Source organism: Hemitrygon akajei, chromosome 2 (genome assembly GCF_048418815.1).
Source record: "Hemitrygon akajei chromosome 2, sHemAka1.3, whole genome shotgun sequence".
NCBI classification, from domain to species: Eukaryota; Metazoa; Chordata; class Chondrichthyes; order Myliobatiformes; family Dasyatidae; genus Hemitrygon; species Hemitrygon akajei.
In genome coordinates, this window is record NC_133125.1 from 114,707,777 (window position 1) to 114,727,751 (window position 19,975).

Below are 19,975 nucleotides of genomic sequence, written 5' to 3' on the forward strand. Positions count from 1 at the left end.
TTTTGTTTAACATTAGAACTTTGTAGTCTGCAAACCCAATACGAACACAGTTGGAATTCCTCCAAGTAATCATTTCCCCCTTTCTCTTGCCCTTTAAATAAACTTCTATGTGAAGAATATTGCCCATTTTTTTCTTCTGCAAGCGCAATACAGAAGCCAATTTCTGACTGCTGCCTTCATTGTTGTTAATCCCTTCCCCAAAAATTGTCATAGATCTGCCTTCAAACCTCAGAGCTTTAGATATGTAAAGCTCCTCACATGGTGTTATTTAAACATTGGTGTAAGAACACATTTCATGGATCAAACATGATCTAACATAAAGTATTAGGTCTTAACAGCAAGAACTGACTTATGTGCTGCAGAAATGAGAAATATGAAAAGTTGCACTATGTGAACCTTAGAGAGCATTATCTGTACTTACAGATGATATCTTTTCGGTTCAGATATCAATCACATTTCATTAGTGGAGACACACTAAAGAACAACTTAGAATGCTGGTGTACCTCAGGGGTGTGTGCTTAGCCCACTGCTCTACTCTCTATATACCCATGACTGTGTGGCTAGGCATAGTTCAAATACTATCTATAAATTTGCTGATGATACAACCATTGTTGGTAGAATCTCAAGTGGTGATGAGAAGGTGTACAGGAGCGAGATATGCCAACTAGTGGAGTGGTGTTGCAGCAACAACCTGACACTCAAGGTCAGTAAGACGAAAGAGCTGATTGTGGACTTCAGGAAGGGTAAGATGAAGGAACACATACCCATCCTCATGGACGGATCAGAAGTGGAGAGAGTGAGCAGTTTCAAATTCCTGGGTGTCAAGATCTCTGAGGACCTAACCTGGTCCCAACATACTGATGCAGATGCAGATATAAAGAAGGCAAGATAGCGGCTATATTTCATTAGAAATTTGAAGAGATCTGGTATGGCAACAAAAGCAATTGAAAATTTCTATGGATGTACCGTGGAGAGCATTCTGACAGGCTGCATCATTGTCTGGTATGGGGAGGGGGGTGGGGTTACTGCACAGGACCGAAAAGATCTGCAGAGAATTATAAAGCTGCAGAAGAAGCTCCATCTTGGGCACTAGCCTACAAAGTATCCAGGACATCTTCAAGGAGCGGTGTCTCAGAAAGGCAGCATCCATTATTAAGGACCTCCAGCACACAGGGCATGTCCTTTTTTCACTGTTGCCATCGGGTAGGAGGTACAGAAGCCCGAAAGCACACACTCAGTGATTCACGAACAGCTTCTTTCCCTCTGCAATCTGATTCCTAAATGGACATTGAACCCTTGGACACAATCTCACTTATTTAATATATAGTATATCCGTTTTATTGCACAATTTTTAATGTATTCATCATATGTATACTCTAATTGATTGATTGATTGATTGATTGATTAATTATTGCCATTGTTGCACTTTCTGCGCAGGCGAACCGGCTCACAAATAGCCAGCGCGCGGGGGAAGACTTTGGTAATGCACCTCTGATGTAATTTCCACCCGGAGAGGGTGGGCGCTAGGGATTAAATGCTAGCGCCACGAAGTTTGAATAAACTAGTCTCAAAACGACTTACCGACTGCGTGTTGTTATTTCAGCGCTGTGTGTAGCACATCGCTACATTGGTGACCCCGACGGTCCAAACGGGATTTGGACCAAAGATGACCGACTCTTCATTTGTTCACACAGTTTCGCTAAAACTGCCGACTTTCTGGAAACTGCGACCACGCGTGTGGTTTAGCCAAGCAGAAGCCCAGTTCCACATTTGGCAGATATCCTGTGATTCCACGCGTTACTACCACATGGTGAGCGCCCTTGACCAGGAGACGGCCTCCCAGGTTGTGGATTTCATACAGTCACCCCCGGAAGAAGGCAAATATGAAGCATTCAAAGCGCTGCTTATTGGGACCTTTGGCATCTCACGGCGTGAGCAGGGTGCCCACCTGCTTCACCTGGATGGTTTGGGAGACAGACTGCTGTCAGCATTGATGAACGAGATGCTGGCCCTGGCTGATGGACACATGCCCTGCCTCATGTTCGAGCAAGCGTTCCTAGAGCAACTGCCCGAGGACATACATCTGCTGTTGGCCGACGCAGATTTCAGCGATCCCCGGAAGATCCCCAGAAGGACATGCTGTGGAAAGCCAAGAGGGAGAGCGTGGCTTCCGTTGGTCAGATTACCAGACCACGCGCCCAACAGCGGACCAGACCAGGCTCGGCAGGGGGGCGCACACATCATAGAGGCAGGAGTGAGGAGGCCAGTGAACAGTGGTGTTTCTACCACCAGCGGTGGGGCACAAAACCCGCCGTTGTCTCCCGCCCTGCAAGGGCCAGGGCCAGGGCCAGCTGCCGCTAATGACTATGGCGGCTGGACACCAGGACAGCCTCTTGTACGTCTGGGACAAACAGTCGGGACGCCGCTTCTTGGTCGACACCGGAGCGGAAATCAGCGTCTTGCCCCCGACGGGGTACGACACTCGCAACAGGAAGCCAAGACCCACCCTGAGGGCCGCAAACGGCAGCACGATACGGACCTATGGCACCCGCACAGTGCAGCTGCAGTTCGGCGCCAGCCGGTTCACGTGGGACTTCACACTGGCCGCGGTGGCCCAACCACTCCTGGGGGCGGACTTCTTGCGAGCTCACAGCCTGCTGGTCAACTTGCAAGGAAAAAGACTGGTACATGCCGAGACTTTCCAGACGTTCTCCCTGGGTGAAGCCAAGTTGCTGGCCGTACACCTGGACTCCATCACGCTGTCGGACAATGAATTCACCAGAATCCTGGCAGACATTCCATCGATTCTGGCACCGCAGTTCATGGCAGCCATGCCCAGACACGGGGTTCAGCACCACATCCTGACCAAGGGACCACCCCTCCACGCCCACGCACCGTCTCCCCCCGGAAAAGCTCCACCCTGGCGAAGGAGGAGTTCAAAAGGATGGAGGAATTGGGGATCATACGAAGGTCCGACAGCCCATGGGCCTCCCCCTGCACATGGTGCCCAAAGCAGCTGGGGGTTGGAGACCATACAGCGACTACCGCAACTGAACGAGGCTACAACTCCAGATCGCTATCCCATGCAGCACATACAGGACTTTGCAGCAAACCTGCACGGGGCAAGAATATTTTCCAAAGTAGACCTCGTCCGGGGATACCATCAAATCCCGGTGCACCCTGAAGACATCACCAAAACAGCACTTATTACCCCGTTTGGCCTGAAGAATGCCGCACAGACGTTCCAGCGGCTAATGGATGTGGTGGGACGCGACCTGGACTTTGCGTTCATCTATTTGGACGACATCCTTATAGCCAGCTGTAGTCGCCAGGAGCATCTGTCCCACCTCCGCCAGCTCTACTCCCGCCTGAGTGATTTCGGCCTCACGATCAACCCGGCCAAATGCCAGTTTGGTCTTGATACCATCGACTTCCTGGGCCACAGGATTACCAAAGATGGGGCAAAACCTCTGCCCGCCAAGGTAGACGCGATCCGCCACTTTGCCTGGCCCAACACGGTCAAAGGCCTACAGGAGTTCGTTGGTATGGTGAACTTCTACCACCGTTTCCTCCCCTCAGCAGCCCATATCATGCGCCCTTTGTACACCCTGATGTTGGGTAAGGGCAAGGACATTACCTGGGACGAGGAGGCCGCGGCCGCTTTCATTAAAGCCAAGGAAGCCTTGGCAGATGCTGCGATGCTGGTGCACCCCAGAACGGACGTTCCAACCGCACTCACGGTGGAAGCATCCGACACAGCAGTCGGTGGAGTGCTGGAGCAGCTCATTGAGGGGCGCTGGCAACCCCTGGCGTTCTTCAGCAAGCACCTACGACCACCCAAACTCAAGTACAGTGCTTTCGACTGGGAGCTGTTGGCACTGTATCTGGCAATCCAGCATTTCAGGTACTTCTTAGAAGGCAGCCCGTTCACCGCGTTCACGGACCACAAACCGTTGACCTTCGTGTTCACGAAGGTGTCTGATCCCTGGTCGGCTCGCCAGCAGCGACATCTGTCCCACATCTCTGAGTACACAAGGGCATCCAGCATGTCTCGCGAAAGGACAACGTCGTGGCAGACGCACTCTGCAGACCAGCTGTCCAGGCCCTGTCCCTGGGGGTGGACTATGCAGCACTGACGGAGGCGCAGCAGGCAGACGACGAGATGCCCAGCTACAGGACCGCAGTCTCCGGTTTGCAGCTGCAGGACTTTCTCGTAGGCCCAGGTGAGAGGACCCTCCTGTGCGACGTGGCAACCTCACCCCATCGTCCCGGCAGCCTGGAGATGGCGAGTTTTCAACTCCATACACGGTTTGGCGCACCCATCTATCAGGACAACCATCCGGCTGGTCTCCAGCAAGTTCACGTGGCACAGACCTCGCAAGCAGGTCAGTGAATGGGCAGAACGTGCACGCAGTGCCAAACCGCCAAGGTGCAGCGGCACACTAAAGCCCTGCCGCAGCAGTTCGAACCCACCCACCGGAGGTTTGACCACATTCATGTGGATATCGTGGGCCCACTACCAGTGTCCCAAGGACCGCGGTACCTCCTAACTATGGTAGACCGGTTCATGAGGTGGCCAGAGGCGGTCCCGCTCACCGACACATCTGCTGATTCCTGCGCCCGAGCACTGATCGCAACCTGGGTAGCACGTTTCGGGCTACCGGCCCACATTACCTCCGACAGAGGCGCCCAGTTCACCTCCAGCCTGTGGTCAGCTGTGGCCAGCCTGTTGGGAACACAGCTACACCACACTACTTCCTACCACCCACAGTCGAATGGACTAGTGGAACGCTTCCACCATCACTTGAAGTCGGCTCTCATGGCCCGCCTGAGAGGACCTAACTGGGTGGACGAGCTTCCCTGGGTCCTGCTTGGAATTTGCACAGCACCCAAAGAGGATCTGCACGTCTCGTCGGCCAAGTTGGTGTACGGCGCACCCCAGGCCATCCCAGGAGAGTTCATACCAGCCCCAAGGGGGCAAGAGAAAGAACCTGCAGCAGTCATGGACAGACTACGTGAGAGGCTCGGCAACCTGGCTCTCATACCGACTTCACAGCACGGATGGACCCCAACCCATGTACCCAAAGACCTGCAGAACTGTAAGTTTGTGTTTGTACGAAGGGGTGGACACTACAGCGGCTGTACTAGGGGCCGTTCAAAGTGATCAATAACAACGGGTCAACGTACATTCTGGACATTGGGGGGGAAAGAGGAGGTTTTCACGGTGGACCGACTGAAACCAGCCCATGTGGACGTGGCGCAGCCGGTCAAGGTTCAGGCACCACGACGCAGAGGCAGACCTCCCAAACAGAGGCTGATCCAGACTGTGGACATTGGGGGGTGTATCGCTGGTTCTTGGGGGGGGTTATGTGGCAACCCACTTTCTGCGCAGGCGAACTGGCTCACAAATAGACAGCGTGCGGGGGGAGACTTTGGTAATGCACCTCTGACGTCATTTCCGCCCAGAGAGGGCGAGCGCTAGGGATTAAATGCCAGCGCCTTGAAGTTTGAATAAACTAGTCTCGAAACGACTTACCGTAGATTCCGGACTACAGAGCGCACCTGATTAAAAGCCGCTGGCTCTAATTTTAGAAATAAAATCAATTTTTTAATTGTAAAGGCCGCACCGGATTTTAGGCCGCACCGCTACTTTTAAATATACATACGTATCGGTAACACAAATTACGTTGCATATACTTTTTTACTGAACAGCACAAACAACATTCCAATATCTCCTAGCGACTGGTAAAAATATATATACTGCAGCCTACCAGGAAAAGTTATTGATCGCCTTTAACTTAAAAGCAGCGTTTTCGCTCGGGTCTGACGCGCTCTCGTAACGCGATCGGGTCTAATCGGGTCTGACGCGCTCGGGTCTGACGCGCTTGCGTAACGCGATCGGGTCTAATCGGGTCTGACGCGCTCGGGTCTGACGCGCTCGCGTAACGCGATCGGGTCTGGAATACGGGAAATTACAGTGGTATGAGAGAGGTGTTGGCCAAAGTAAATTGGAAGGAGCTGCTGGCAGGGATATCAGCAGAGCAGCAATGGCGTGTGTTTCTGGGAAAAATGAAGAAGGTGCAGGACATGTGTATTCCAAGAATGAAGAAATATTCAAATAGTAAAATAGTACAACCATGGCTGACAAGGGAAGTCAAAGCTATTGTAAAAGCAAAAGAAAGGGCATACAACAAAGCAAAAATTAGTGGGAAGATAGAGGATTGAAAAGTTTTTAAAAACCTACAGAGAGCAACTAAGTAAATCATTAGCGGGGAAAAGATGAAATATGAAAACAAACTAGCAAGTGTTATCAAATGTATAGTAAAAGTTTTTTCAAGTATGTTAAGAATCAAAGAGAAATGAGAGTGGATAAAGGACCGCTAGAAAATGAGGCAGGAGAAATAATAATGGGGGACAAGGAGATGACTGATGAACTAAATGAATATTTTGTGTCAGTCTTCACTGTGGAAGACATTAGCAGTATGCTTGATAACGTAGTGTGTGAAGGAAGAGAAGTGGGTGTACTTACTGTTACAAGAGAGAAGGTGTTCAAAAAGCTGAAAAACCTAAAGGTACATAGTCACCTGGATCAGAGAAACTGTGCCCTATGGTTCTGAAGGAGATTGCATTAGAGATTGTAGTGACATTAGAAATAATCTTTCAAAAATCATTGGACCCTGGCACGGTGCCAGAGACTGGAAAATTGAAAATGTTACTCACTCTTGACGAAAGGTGGAAGGCAGCAGAAAGGAAATTATAGACCAGTTAGTCTGACCACAGTGGCTGGGTAGATATTAGAGTCAACTGTTAAGGATGAAGTGCTAGAGTACTTGGTAATAAGATAGTATAAAGTCAGCATGGTTTCCTTCAGGGAAAATCCTGCCTGGCAAACCTGTTGGAATTCTTTGAGGCAATTATAAGTAGGTAGGATAAAGGGGATGCAGTGGATGTTGTATATTTGGACTTTCAAAAGGCTTTTGACAAGGTGCCACAGATGAGACTGCTTACCAAGTTAAGAGCCGATGGTATTACAGGAAAATTACTAACATGGTAAGAGCATTGGCTGATTGGTAGAAGGCAACAAGTGGGAATAAAATAATCCTTTTCTGATTGGCTGCCAGTGACTAGTAGCGTTCTGCAGGGGTTGGTGTTGGGACCACTTATTTTTATGTTGTATATAAACGATTTAGATGATGGAATAAATGGCATTGTTGCCAAGTTTGCAGATGATAGGAAGGTTGGTGGAGGGGCATGTAGTTTTGAGGAAATGGGTAGGATGCAGAAGGACAGTAAGTGGCAAGTGAAATCAATGTTGGAAAATGCATGGTCATGCATTAGGGTTAGGGTTCTTTAGCCAAAGGGTGGTGAATTTGTGGAATTTGTTGCCATATGCAGCTGTGGAGGCCAGGTTGCTGGGTGTATTTAAGGCAGAGATTGATGGGTTCTTGTGAAGGCCAGGAACTGGGGTTGAAGAGGAGAAAAAAAGGATCAGCCATGATTGAATACCCAGCAGACTCAATAGGCCAGATGGCCTAATTCTGCTCCTATGTGTTATGGTCTTATGGTCTTCAGGAGAGCAGACTCTTCAATTAAGAGAAAAGCTAAATGAAGAAGAGACTTTTGAAAATATATAAAAACATGAAAGGACTTCTGTCTAATTGTAAAATCAAATTGTTGCATTCACACATAAGAATAAAAAGTGGAGGTTGGATTTTAAATTATAAACAAGGAAGAATGTGCTGAATTTGAATTTTGAGATTGAAGACATTCTGATAAAAGATTACCAGCCTCCCCGTTGGCCCAGAGTTTGTAAGGCTACAGTATTAAAACACAAAGCAATCACCACATTTTCCCAGTAGTACTTTCAGTGACTTCTAGAGTGAATCTAAACTCAGAATTTTTGAAGTTATTGCCAGTGATTTGCTGATGAACAACATGTGCTTCAGTGATGGAATCTTACATATTTCTGTCTGGAAGAGAAAATTTGAACAAAGTGTCCTACATTTATATTTTGCTTTGGGGATTTCTGATATATTCTTCTCTGCCATGTCCATGATTATACAACGACATTTCCCCAGATTTGAAGAGATCTTGGTAATAAAAAAAAGACTTTTATGTAGGTTAATAATTTACCAACACTCTTTTAAGATATTATAGTTTAATTCTTAAGGTCCTACAGGCTCGTTACATATGTTGTACATTGTTACGTATTCAGGCAACAATAATTATAGATGAGTTAGACGAAGGGTTTTATAACGAATAACACGTTTATTAAACACTGATAACAAACCCCCTTCAAAAGTAAACAAACCCAAACAATGACCCGAAACCAGCTGCTGGCAGCTGAATCAAACAGTTCTTAATAGCGTTGCAGTCCCAAACAGTCTTTAAAGCAGTATTGAAAAGAACTCAGTTCTCTAAAGCGAATTGCCGAAAGAAAGCAGTATTTTAAAACGATATGCCGACAGTTCAAAAGCTCACGGTACTTTTAAAAGGAGAGACTTTTTAAAGCGATGTAAATTCTCTTCCACGTCGATGTCCTTCGATTCCCAGCGTCGAACTCCCACGTCGAATTTTATTAAATATAACAACTTAAAGTGACTGACCTTCCTTCCACAATATTCTCAATCTCCCGCTTTTTCCAGCGGAGACTATCGTGAGAATAGTAAACGAAATCCTTCCGAATGAGGATCACACAAGGTCGAAGTCAATCCATCGAAAATCGATTCTTCTCAATTTGTCTTCCAAGCTTCACTCTCCCTTGGCAAAGAAACCGTTGGCTCTGACCTTTTAAACTTTAGGCATTATATAAAACTTCATTTTTAACTAAACTGCGTCATCACATTAAATCACACAGTAACATGAAGTCATCTTGGCAAATCCAGCCACGAACTGCCCCACCTGACAGGGTGGGTCTCCCTTTTATACCCTGTAGAAAAAACCTGTCACATGACCTCTACTGGCGGGAAAATGATATCACTCCACCATTACCTCATGTCCAGTATAACTTCAACCCCAGTCACGTGACAAGGGTACCACTGTCACGTGTCACGGGTACGTAACAACATAGATTTTGTTTACGTGTTTAAAATGCTGAATTTTTTTTGAAGTATTTAAGTGTTAATATTGTATGAATGAATTTCAGCTTATTTTGAAGGACATTTATGGCTTAGATTGGTCTGTTCTAGAATACCTTTGCATCAAAAACACTGAGTCAGTATGCTTTTAAATTATAAAAATTAAAAGAAATAATAATTTTTCAGTTAATCCCAAGGTGTGATGTACTTATCTGCACTTTCTTTTCTTCTCTGTCACTGGTAAAGTAGTTGGCTTTGACCAGACTCCATGATGCTCCATGTCCAAAAGGCACTGTTGATAAATAGCTCCTTGTTTCCGTGTGTTTTTGCTTGGAGACGATATACAGTAATTGATAATGTAAGTGATAAATTAAGAGTGCCAGCCTCTCTCTGGAAAATCTATCACCTCAGCAATTAAATAACTTTGGATGTTTGATTTTTAGTTCAGGATTTCAGCCTCTGTGGTTGTTTTGTTGGTTCGATAAATAATCTCCATTCAAATGCACTGCAGCAGAAAGATAGGGAATACACTGGAGGTGAAATGGCAATGAAACAGTCATCAAGAGAATTTTGACATACAAGTTCAAGTTGAAATTTAATTATCGTTCAACCATACATGGATGTAGCCAAATATAGCACGCAGCACATTGCACATAGCACATATCACAAATAGCATTCATGGTTACAATTTCAGGAAAAGATACACAGTCACGAAGAAACAATATAATATAGTCCAAACACAAGAAAATCGCAGATGCTGCAAATTCAAGCAACACACACAAATCGATAGCCCAAATCGCTAAGTGGCATGACTATAGATCGCCCTGGTCCAGCTTGATTTTCTACAGTGCAAACTTCAGAGGGAAGTAGCAACAGAAAGGGGCAGTCCCCAACCCATTACATTAACCATGGGATTGAGTTCAGGAGCCGTGAGGTAATGTTACAGCTATATAAGACCTTGGTCAGACTCCACTGGAGTACTGTGTTCAGTTCTGGTTACCTTACTACAGGAAGGATGTGGATACTATGGAAAAAGTGAAGAAGAGATTTACAAGGATATTTCTTGGTTTGGACAGTGTGCCTTATAAGAATAGGCTGAGTGAACTTGGCCTTTTTCAGACAGAGAGTGGTGGGTGCATGGAATGGGCTGCTGGCGACAGTGTTGGAGGCGGATAGAATGGGGTCTTTTAAGAGCCTCTTAGGTACATGGACCTTAGAAAAATAAAGGGCTATGTGGTAGGGCAATTCTAAGCAGCTTCTAGAGTAGGTTACATGGTTGACACAGCATTGTGGGCCGAAGGGCCTGTAGTGTGCTGTAAATTTCCTTGTTCTATGTTCTATGTTCCAACAGAGACACCTGCTCTCTACCAAACCACTTCAGCTCTCCTCCCCTGGGCAGCTGCAATAGACACCACCACAGCCTTGGCCAAGTCCTAGCCACAACTGAGGCAACATAGCTCTACTGCCATTGATCTCACCAATGAACCAGAGAACTGAACTTGCAGTCTTCCATGTTACCAGTGTTCAAGACAATCACTTACTCTGCCTGTTGGATTATGCACCGTCTTGGCACAACGGTACGCAGCAAGTCCCCGAGGCAACACGACCACACAATAAGTCCAGCACCATCGCTATTGAAGATCTGGCTGATGGGGGCAGCCCTACAATACTGATTGCTCTTAATATCCAGCAGTGACTTGTGGTTGTAAAAAAGACTTGCAAATCGCATAAATACACCTTAGATTGTACCCCGAGTGACTGCTGCGTCTGAGCATGATGCTAACTTACCAGAAGAACTAGCATACCGATGAAATTTGGTTTTTAACATTAGCTAATTCATTTGGTTATAACTTTAGCTTAATATATAATTAAGCTCTCACAAATATATTACAATAGTAAGATTTTCAGGATATTAAGATGTATAATTAGTCAATTAATTGGTTAAACCCATCAGTTGAACTGTCTTACATGAAATCCAGTGGAGAAGCTACAAGCAGGCTCTGCTGAATCAGTGACAAGTGCTGGCAAGTTTCCATTTTAATCAACACATGTGCAAATCTGGACCATTGAGTAACAATGGTAAATTAAACATATCTAAGATGCTAGATAAACAAATTAAATATTGTATATCTATCTCCCACTCATCATCCCTTTGCCAGGCCTAAACGTATATATTTGGAAGTTTGAAATAAAAGAGTAAGTTAGAAGCAAAGTCTATCCAAATTTGAAAAGAAAAAAAAATACATTAATTGACACTGTGATACTCTGTAAGTAACAGCATAGCAGAAACCAGTAACCAAAAATAAACCGCACCTGACGTACTAGATCTTTCTCTCTATATGTATAAATTATTACCATTATTCTGGATAGTTCCATCATTTTCTATTTTTATTTTCTTTCACATTGAATTTTCCTTTGTGTTCCCACTGTCCCACTTTGCTCTTCCTGAGTGCATTGTTAGTGAGGAGGTTCTTGAGTAATACTGGACAAATGCAAAGTAGACCCTCACACATATCAAATATTATCGATCAAAGTAATTCACATTTGTTACTCAGCTCTCTTTCTTTTTTGGAACAGAACTAAATTGTTTCATAATATTTAATTGCTGTGAAATGCATCTTCATGTTGCTCTATCCTCTCTATTTCCATTGTATCAATACCAAAATCAGTATCAAATTCAATTCTTACATATTTCTAACAGGTATATTCATTGTTCTGTGAGAAGTACATTCTGCTTGATAACAGACACTATTGATTGCAATCTTATTAGATTTACTGGGTGGTACAGTTATGGCAAAATCTAACCGAATGTCAAGACAGTTAATCATCTGTGCAGGACACAAGATCACAGCATCAGCTTTCATTTAGATGAATTAGCAATCAGATAATTTTGGAAAAGCTGTTAAGAGAGCACAAAAGAAAACAATGTGATGTTGATGGTTATAGGTAAAGGTCAAGATGCTTAGTGTTAATAGTGCAACTGCTATTTCAGATGACTGCAGGAAAGGACAAGGCTCTAGCTAGCTTCTTTGTGTAGTTTGAGGCATCCTACTGAAATTATCAATGAGTTATTATGACAGAACTAGGAGGTGGTAGTTGCCATTTCAATACCTGCCATCCATTCACATCCATGGGTTATCATTCAATTGCCAAGGCTAAATCTATGTATTTGCAATGTCATGACATAAAATGAATCATCTCTGTTTCATTTTCCCTACTTTAAAAATCTGTTAAGCTGAACCTTTTTATGTTTTACCACCTAAAAATATATGTTTTATTGAAACTAGAGAATCATTATGGAACCAGCACTGCTGGTAGTCGCAGGGTATGTACTGTATTTGTAAAGTTGGCATCCTATTATATTTGTAGTTAGCTTTGCTAATTGATCTTTCTCTTTTTGGAAATGGTGACATTAGATTATGCATAAAGGCCTCAAACAATATTTAGAAGTTCTTAGTTACACAGCAGAAGCATTGCTTGCAGCAGACATTTTCAGACAAGAGAAGGATATATTAGCATTCTCCTAAACTGAACGTTCTAAATTACAGCAGACACAAACTATTCAGGAATTTCGGAGAAGTGGACGCCGGAGTGGAGGGAGACAGAATAGAAAGGCTTTGGCTCAATGAGGCTTTGGCGATAACAGGTCGAGGCGAGGTAGATTATCTGTGAAGCATGTGTGTGAGGCTGGTTTTCTGCGCTCAGTGTCAGATGTGGGAGGACCTGGAGATTCCCAGCCTCCCGAACAGCCACATCTGCACCCGATGTGTCGAGCTGCAGGTCCTTAGGCACCACGTTAGGGAACTGGAGATGCAGCTCGATGACCTTCATCTAGTCAGGGAGACTGAGGAGGTGATAAAGAGGAGCTATAGGCAGGTAGTCACTCCAGGGCCTGGGGAGACAGATAAGTGGGTAACAGTCAGAAGATGGAAGGGCAAGAGTCAGATGCTAGACAGTACCCCTGTGTCTGTCCCCGTTAACAATATATACTCCTGCTTGAGTACTGTTGTGGGGGACAGCCTACCTGGGGGAAGCAACAGTGGCCGCACCTCTGGTATAGAGTCTGGCCATGTGGCTCAGAAGGGTAAGGAAAGGAAGAGGATGGGGGAAATCTATTGTTAAGGGGTCAAACAGGCGTCTCTGTGGATGCTGGAAAGAAACATGGATGGTAGTTTGCCTCCCAGGTGCCAGAGTCTGGGATGTTTCTGATTGCGTCCACGATATCTTGAAGTAGGAAGGAGAACAGCCAGATCGTGGTACGTACTGGTACCAATGACATAAGTAGGAAAAGGGAGGAGGTCCTGAAAACAGACTACAGGGAGTTAGGAAGGAAGTTGAGAAGCAGGGCCTCAAAGATAGTAACCTCAGGATTACTGCCTGTGCCACATGACAGTGAGTATAGGAATAGGATGAGGTGGAGGATAAATGCGTGGCTGAGGGATTGGGGCATGGGGCAGGGATTCAGATTTCTGGATCATTGGGGACTCTTTTGGGGCAGGTGTGACCTGTACAAAAAGGATGGGCTGCACTTGAATCCCAGGAGGACCAATATCCTGGTTGGGAGGTTTGCTAAGGCTGTTGGGGAGAGTTTAAACTAGAATTGCTGGGAACTGAACTAAAGTGACGGAGGAAAGGGAGGTTAGTTCACAAATAGAGGAACCTTGGAGACAGTGCGAAAGGGAGGATAGACAGGTGATAGAGAAGGGATGTGCTCAGAATGATGGTTTGAGATGTGATTATTTTAATGCAAGGAGTATTATGAACAAAGCGGATGAGCTTAGAGAGTGGATCAGCAGTTGGAGCTATGATATTGTGGCCATTGCAGAGACTTGGATGGTGCAGGGGCAGGAATGGCTATTTCAAGTTCCAGGTTTTAGATGTTTTAGATGTTTCAGATAGGGAGGGGAGCAAAAGAGGTGGGGGCATGGTACTGTTAATCAGGGATAATTTCACGGCTGCAGAAAAGAAGGAAGTCATGTAGGGGTTGTCTATGGAGTCTATGCAGGTGGAAGTTAGGAACAGGAAGGGGTCAATAACTCTACTGGGTGTTTTTTTATAGACCACCCAATAGTAACAGGGACATTGAGGAGCATATAGGGAGTCACATTTTGCAAAGGTGTAATAATAATGGGGTTGTTGTAGTGGGAGATTATAATTTTGCGAATATTGATTGGCATCTCCCTAGAGCAAGGGGTTTAGATGGGGTGGAGTTTGTTAGGTGTTCAGGAAGGTTTCTTGACATAATATGTAGATAAGCCTTAAAGACGAGAGGCTGTACTTGATCTGGTATTGGGAAATGAAGCTGGTCAGGTATCAGGTTTCTCAGTGAGAGAGCATTTTGGAAATAGTGTCACAATTCCATCTCCTTTACCATAGCATTGGAGAGGGATAAGAATGGACAAGTTAGGGAAATGTTTAATTGGAGTAAGGGGAAATATGAGGCTATCAGGCAGAAACTTGGAAGCATAAATTGGAAGGAGATTTTCTCAGGGAAACGTATGGAAGAATGTGGCAAATGTTCAGGGAATATTTGCGTGAAGTTCTACATAGGTATGTTCCAATGAAACAGGGAAAGGAATCTAGGGTACAGGGACTGTGGTGTACAAAGGTTGTTGCAAATCTAGTCAAAAAGAAAAGTAAAGCTTACAAAAGGTTCAAAAAACTAGGTAATGTTAGAGATCTAGAAGATTATAAGGCTAATAGGAAGGAGCTTAAGAATGAAATTAGGAGAATCAGAAGGGACCATGAGAAGGCCTTAGTGGACAGGATTAAGGAAGGCATTTTACAAGTATGTGAAGAGCAAGAGGATAAGATGTGAGAGAAGAGGGCCAATCAAGTGTAACAGTGGAAAAGTGTGTATGGAACCGGAGGAGATAGTAGAGGTACTTAATGAATACTTTGCTTGAGTACTCACTACAGAGAAGGATCTTGGTAATTGCAGGGATGACTTGCAGTGGACTGAAAAGCTTGAGAATGTAGATATTAAGGAAGAGTATGTGCTAGAGCTTTGGAAAAGCATCAAGTTGGATAAGTCACCAGGACCGGACAGGAGGTACCCCAGGCTACTGTGGGAGGCAAGGGAGGAGATTGCTGAGCCTCTGATGATGATCTTTGCATCATCAATGGGGATGGGAAAGGTTCCAGAGGATTGGAGGGTTGTGGAGGTTGTAATCTTATTCAAGAAGGGAGTAGAGATAGCCCAGGAAATTATAGACCAGTGAGTCTTACTTCAGTGGTTGGTAAGCTGATGGAGAAGATCCTGAGAGGCAGGATTTATGATTAGGAATAGTCAGCATGGCTTTGTGAAAGGCAGGTCTTGTCTTACGAGCCTGATTGAATTTTTTGAGGATGTGACTAAACACATTGATGAAGGTAGAGCCATAGATGTAGTGCATATGGATTTTAGCAAGGTATTTGATAAGGTACCCCATGCAAGGCTTACTGAGAAAGTCAACAGGCATGGGATTCCAGGGGACATTGCTTTGTGGATTGAGAGCTGGCTTGCCCACAGTAGGCACAGAAAGAGTGGTTGTAGATGGGTCATATTCTGCATGGAGGTCGGTGACCTGTGGTATGCCTCAGGGATCTGTTCTGGGACCCTTACTCTTCGTGAATTTTATAAATGACCTGGATGAGGAAGTGGAGGGATGGGTTAGTAAATTTGCTAATGACACAAAGGTTGGGGGCGTTGTGGATAGTGTAGAGAGCTGTCAGAGGTTACAGCGGGACAGTGATAGGATGCAAAACTGGGTTGAGAAGTGGCAGATGGAGTTCAACCCAGATTAGTGTGAAGTGGTTCATTTTGGTAGGTCAAATATGATGGCAGAATATAGCATTAATGGTAAGACTCTTGACAGTGTGGAGGATCAGAGGATCTTGAGGTCCAAGTACATAGGACACTCAAAGCTGCTATGCAGGTTGACCCTGTGGTTAAAAAGGCATATGGTGCATTGGCCTTCATCAATCATGGAATTGAATTTAAGAGCCAAGAGGTAATGTTGCAGCTATATAGGACCCTGGTCAGACCCCACTTAGAGTTCTGTGCTCAGTTCTGGTCACCTCACTACAGGAAGGACATGGAAACTATAGAAAGAGTGCAGAGGAGATTTACAGGGGAGCATGCCTTATGAGAATAGGTTGAGTGAACTCAGACTTTTTCTCTTTGGAGTGACGAAGAATGAGAGATGACCTGATAGAGGTGTACAGAATAATTAGAAGCATTGATCGTGTGGATAGTCAGAGGCTTTTTCCCAGGGCTGAAATGGCTAGAATAAGAGGGCATAGTTTTAAGGTGCTTGAAGTAGGTACAAAGGAGATTTCAGGGGCAAGTTTTTTATGCAGAGTGGTGAGTGCATGGAATAGGCAGCTAACGGCGGTGGTGGAGGCGGAGACGATAGTGTCTTTTAACAGACTCCTGGATAGTTACATGGAGCTTAGAAAAATAGAGGTCTATGGGTATGCCTAGATAGGTCTAAGGTAAGGACATGTTTGGCACAGCTTTGTGGGTTGAAGGGCCTGCATTGTGCTGTAACGTGTCTATGTTTCTACTTCCTCTTTAAGTGCACTTGTTGATCTGTGCTCTATTATGCTCTGGGTTAGGTAATATCAGAAATTCATCATCCTCTACAAAAATAATTTACACATGCTTTATCCTCAAGTCTTGTATCTTAAATCTTACCACGGTGGTGGGGCCCGGGCCCTACAGCGTATCAAAGTGACCGAAAACGATTTTTGGATGACGATTTGGATGCTGAGCGTGATTGAAAAGGTCAGAGTGTAGGGGCCCGAGGCGAAGGATGGGCTGGTTCAGCTCGCTGCTCCACGACATTTACACTGTTCTGCGCTGAACGTTGGGTTTGGATCTCTCCTTGTGGATTTCAGTCTGGAATGCTGTTTGCTTGTGGTTATTGTTTGCATGAATTGGTTTTCTTTTCGCTGCACCTTGGGGATTCTTTCTGGATTCTTTTGGGTTTCTGTGTTTTGTGGATGCCTCGTAGGAGATCAATCTGAAGATTATACAGTGAATATGTACTTTGATGATAAAAGTACTTTGAACTTTGATGTCCCATTTTTAAAATTTTTCCACTTGTGGAAATAAAGTTTAAGATACCATTGTGCTTTTTCACAATATGGCTTTCACCTCTCCAACTGACGACTGGAAAATAAGGAAGTAAAAAGTGGAGGCTATCCCCAAGAAAAGAACAAGTTCTATTTTTACAGACATCCTTAACTTAGTTCTGCACAGCAGTTAGAATGTACACAAAAATCTCTTGATTGGTATCCATGCCTTCACGGTATTGCAATTACGTAAAAGCTCATAAGTCTGATAAGAATGAACAATTACTAAAATGAAGAGAGAAGATTCTAGCTCTGCTGATCATAGGAATGGACATATGTATGTACATCAGACTTTTGAATGTACAGTCAAAATCAATGCCAACTTTATTATATGCATATGCGCATGTATGTATGTATTTATAGGCATATAACCAGTTTTCACAAGAAAATTATAAATTAAATCTAAAGTAAGAACACTACTGAAATAATTTTTATATCGGAGGTGTCTATAAGTCAGGCATTTATAATCTGTGGATGGCCTGTAGGAGCAGGAATATCTCATATAGCCGGTTACATCTATTGAACTAATCATTGGCTGATATATTTAGTCATATCTATACTTTTGATTTTCTTGCATTAAGCAAATCCTCATAATCCAAAAATCCGGCAATACAGCCCTCCAAAGTTCTGCTGGTTGGAGAATTCACTTGCTTGTTGCTGAAAAATATTTTTATTATAGGTGTGGAGAAAGTTTTAAGTTGATATTTGATGCATAAAGGATAAATATTGTGTGCTGTCTGATTACGGGGATTAGCTTAAGTCGCTGCAGCTAATATATACTGAATGTTCTGTTCTTGATCATGAATATAATGTTACTAAAAGATATAAAAGGAGCTGCTTGATATATAACCAACGGAGTTAGCATCCCACTGTTAGCGAAGCTGCCCCTCGTGATATCATGAATAAAGCTCTCTTTACCTCAAAGTTTAAATTCAAGCGGTGTAACTAAGTTATTTCCACAATAGGTGCGAGAAGCTGAGCCCTATTTCAAGATGGTTCACTTATCATTATCATTATGTGCTGTGTCATATGATGTAGGTGATCAGGTTCCTATGACCATGATTGTTCATGACAATTTTTTCCACAGGCGTCGTTTACCATTGCCTCCTTCTGGGCAGTGTCTTTACAAGAACGGTGACCCCAGCCACTATCAATATCCTTCAGAGATTGTCTGCCTGGTCTCCGTGGCCGCATAACCAAGACTTACGATACTCACCAGCTGCTCATACACCCACCCACCGCCTATTCCCATGGCTTCATGTGACCCTGATTGGGGGGGGGGGGTGCTAAGCAGGGGCTACAGCTTGCCAAGGGTGATCTGCAGGATAGTGGAGGGAAGGACTGCCCTAACACCTCCTTTGGTAGAGGCGTATCTCCACCAAGTGGGCAAGCTCTGGCTTCAGGCATCCTGCCCAAGGAAAACATGATGCCTACATTCACCTAGTCTGCTCATATAAGTATGTTGAACATTTCAGCGTAGTATTCCAGAAGACATTTAATAAATTTCCTCAGGAGAGACTGACCCACAAGGAATTGAAGATAAGTTGCCCTGATCTGTTTTTGAAACTGTGCAGCAGAGCATAGTTTCTGTACATGAACCTGAATTTATTTTTTATAGGCAGTTAACAGCCCACTACCTATCTGTCATATTAAATAAACACTGCAGTGCAATACTGAGGAAGTGCTGCACTGTTTGTATGTAGGTCCATATGTTGCATGAGACGTTGTACTCTCTCACATTGAAAAGATTCTTTCCTGCTATTTTTGAAACACAATGATATCCTCAGTGCACCATCCAATATTCATCTTACATTTAATATTTCCGGAACACGTTTTTTCACCAGCATGTAATAAATTTTGGAAAACTCTACCCAAGGAGTGTGTGCAATGTCTGTTGCTAAGAAATATGATAGCTGAATATTAAGGAAATGAAAAAAATGTAGAGTTACACATGGAAGTGGTTTTGAGGTAAGACATCTGCCATGAATGCCACTGCAGGTATTAGCATTTGTGTGTCCTACCTTTTCTTCTATTTGTTCTGTTCTTTATGTTCTTGGGCTGTTAACTAAATATGGCTTATCACTCTTAATAATAAATCTATTATGATCTGATCCTTTGCTGGCTCTAGGGCATACTGCTGCATTAAACTAGCCTGTGCTTACTCCAGAATTGTGCTACCCTTCAGGCATGATTTAGTTTGCTTATACCAATCTATGTGATGGTTAAAATTCCCATTAAAACTATTCTGCTTTAATGCTTGATTGTTCCATTTTTGCAGTTATGTATTCTTCTAATTCACAGCTGCAATCAGGACAGCTGTATATAACATCCACAAGATCCCTAATCGTTTCTCACTGCTTCGTAGAATGTCTCTACTACACGCTTGCCTCTCATTACATCCCCTCTCATCAATTTTGTGAATTTATCCTTAATTCCCAAAACTTATTTCCCCTTGAATTCTCTTTTATTTTCCTATTTTTCCATTCTATGTAAGATAGAATATTCTGTGTCTAGTCCTAATTGTCTCGCAATCATATTTCAGCCATGTTATGTTATGCTATGCTCTCTAGTTTAAATTCATGCAATCAATTGATGTAAGATTAATTCTTTTTTTTTCTTGTACATTGTGCATTTGTACATGGTAGTGGTTATAGCCAGTAACATAGAATCAGAATCAGATTTAAATAGCACTGTCATGAAATATGTTTTGCGATAGCAGTACATTGCAATACATAATAATAAAAGAACCATAAATTACAATAAGAAATATATACAGTGGG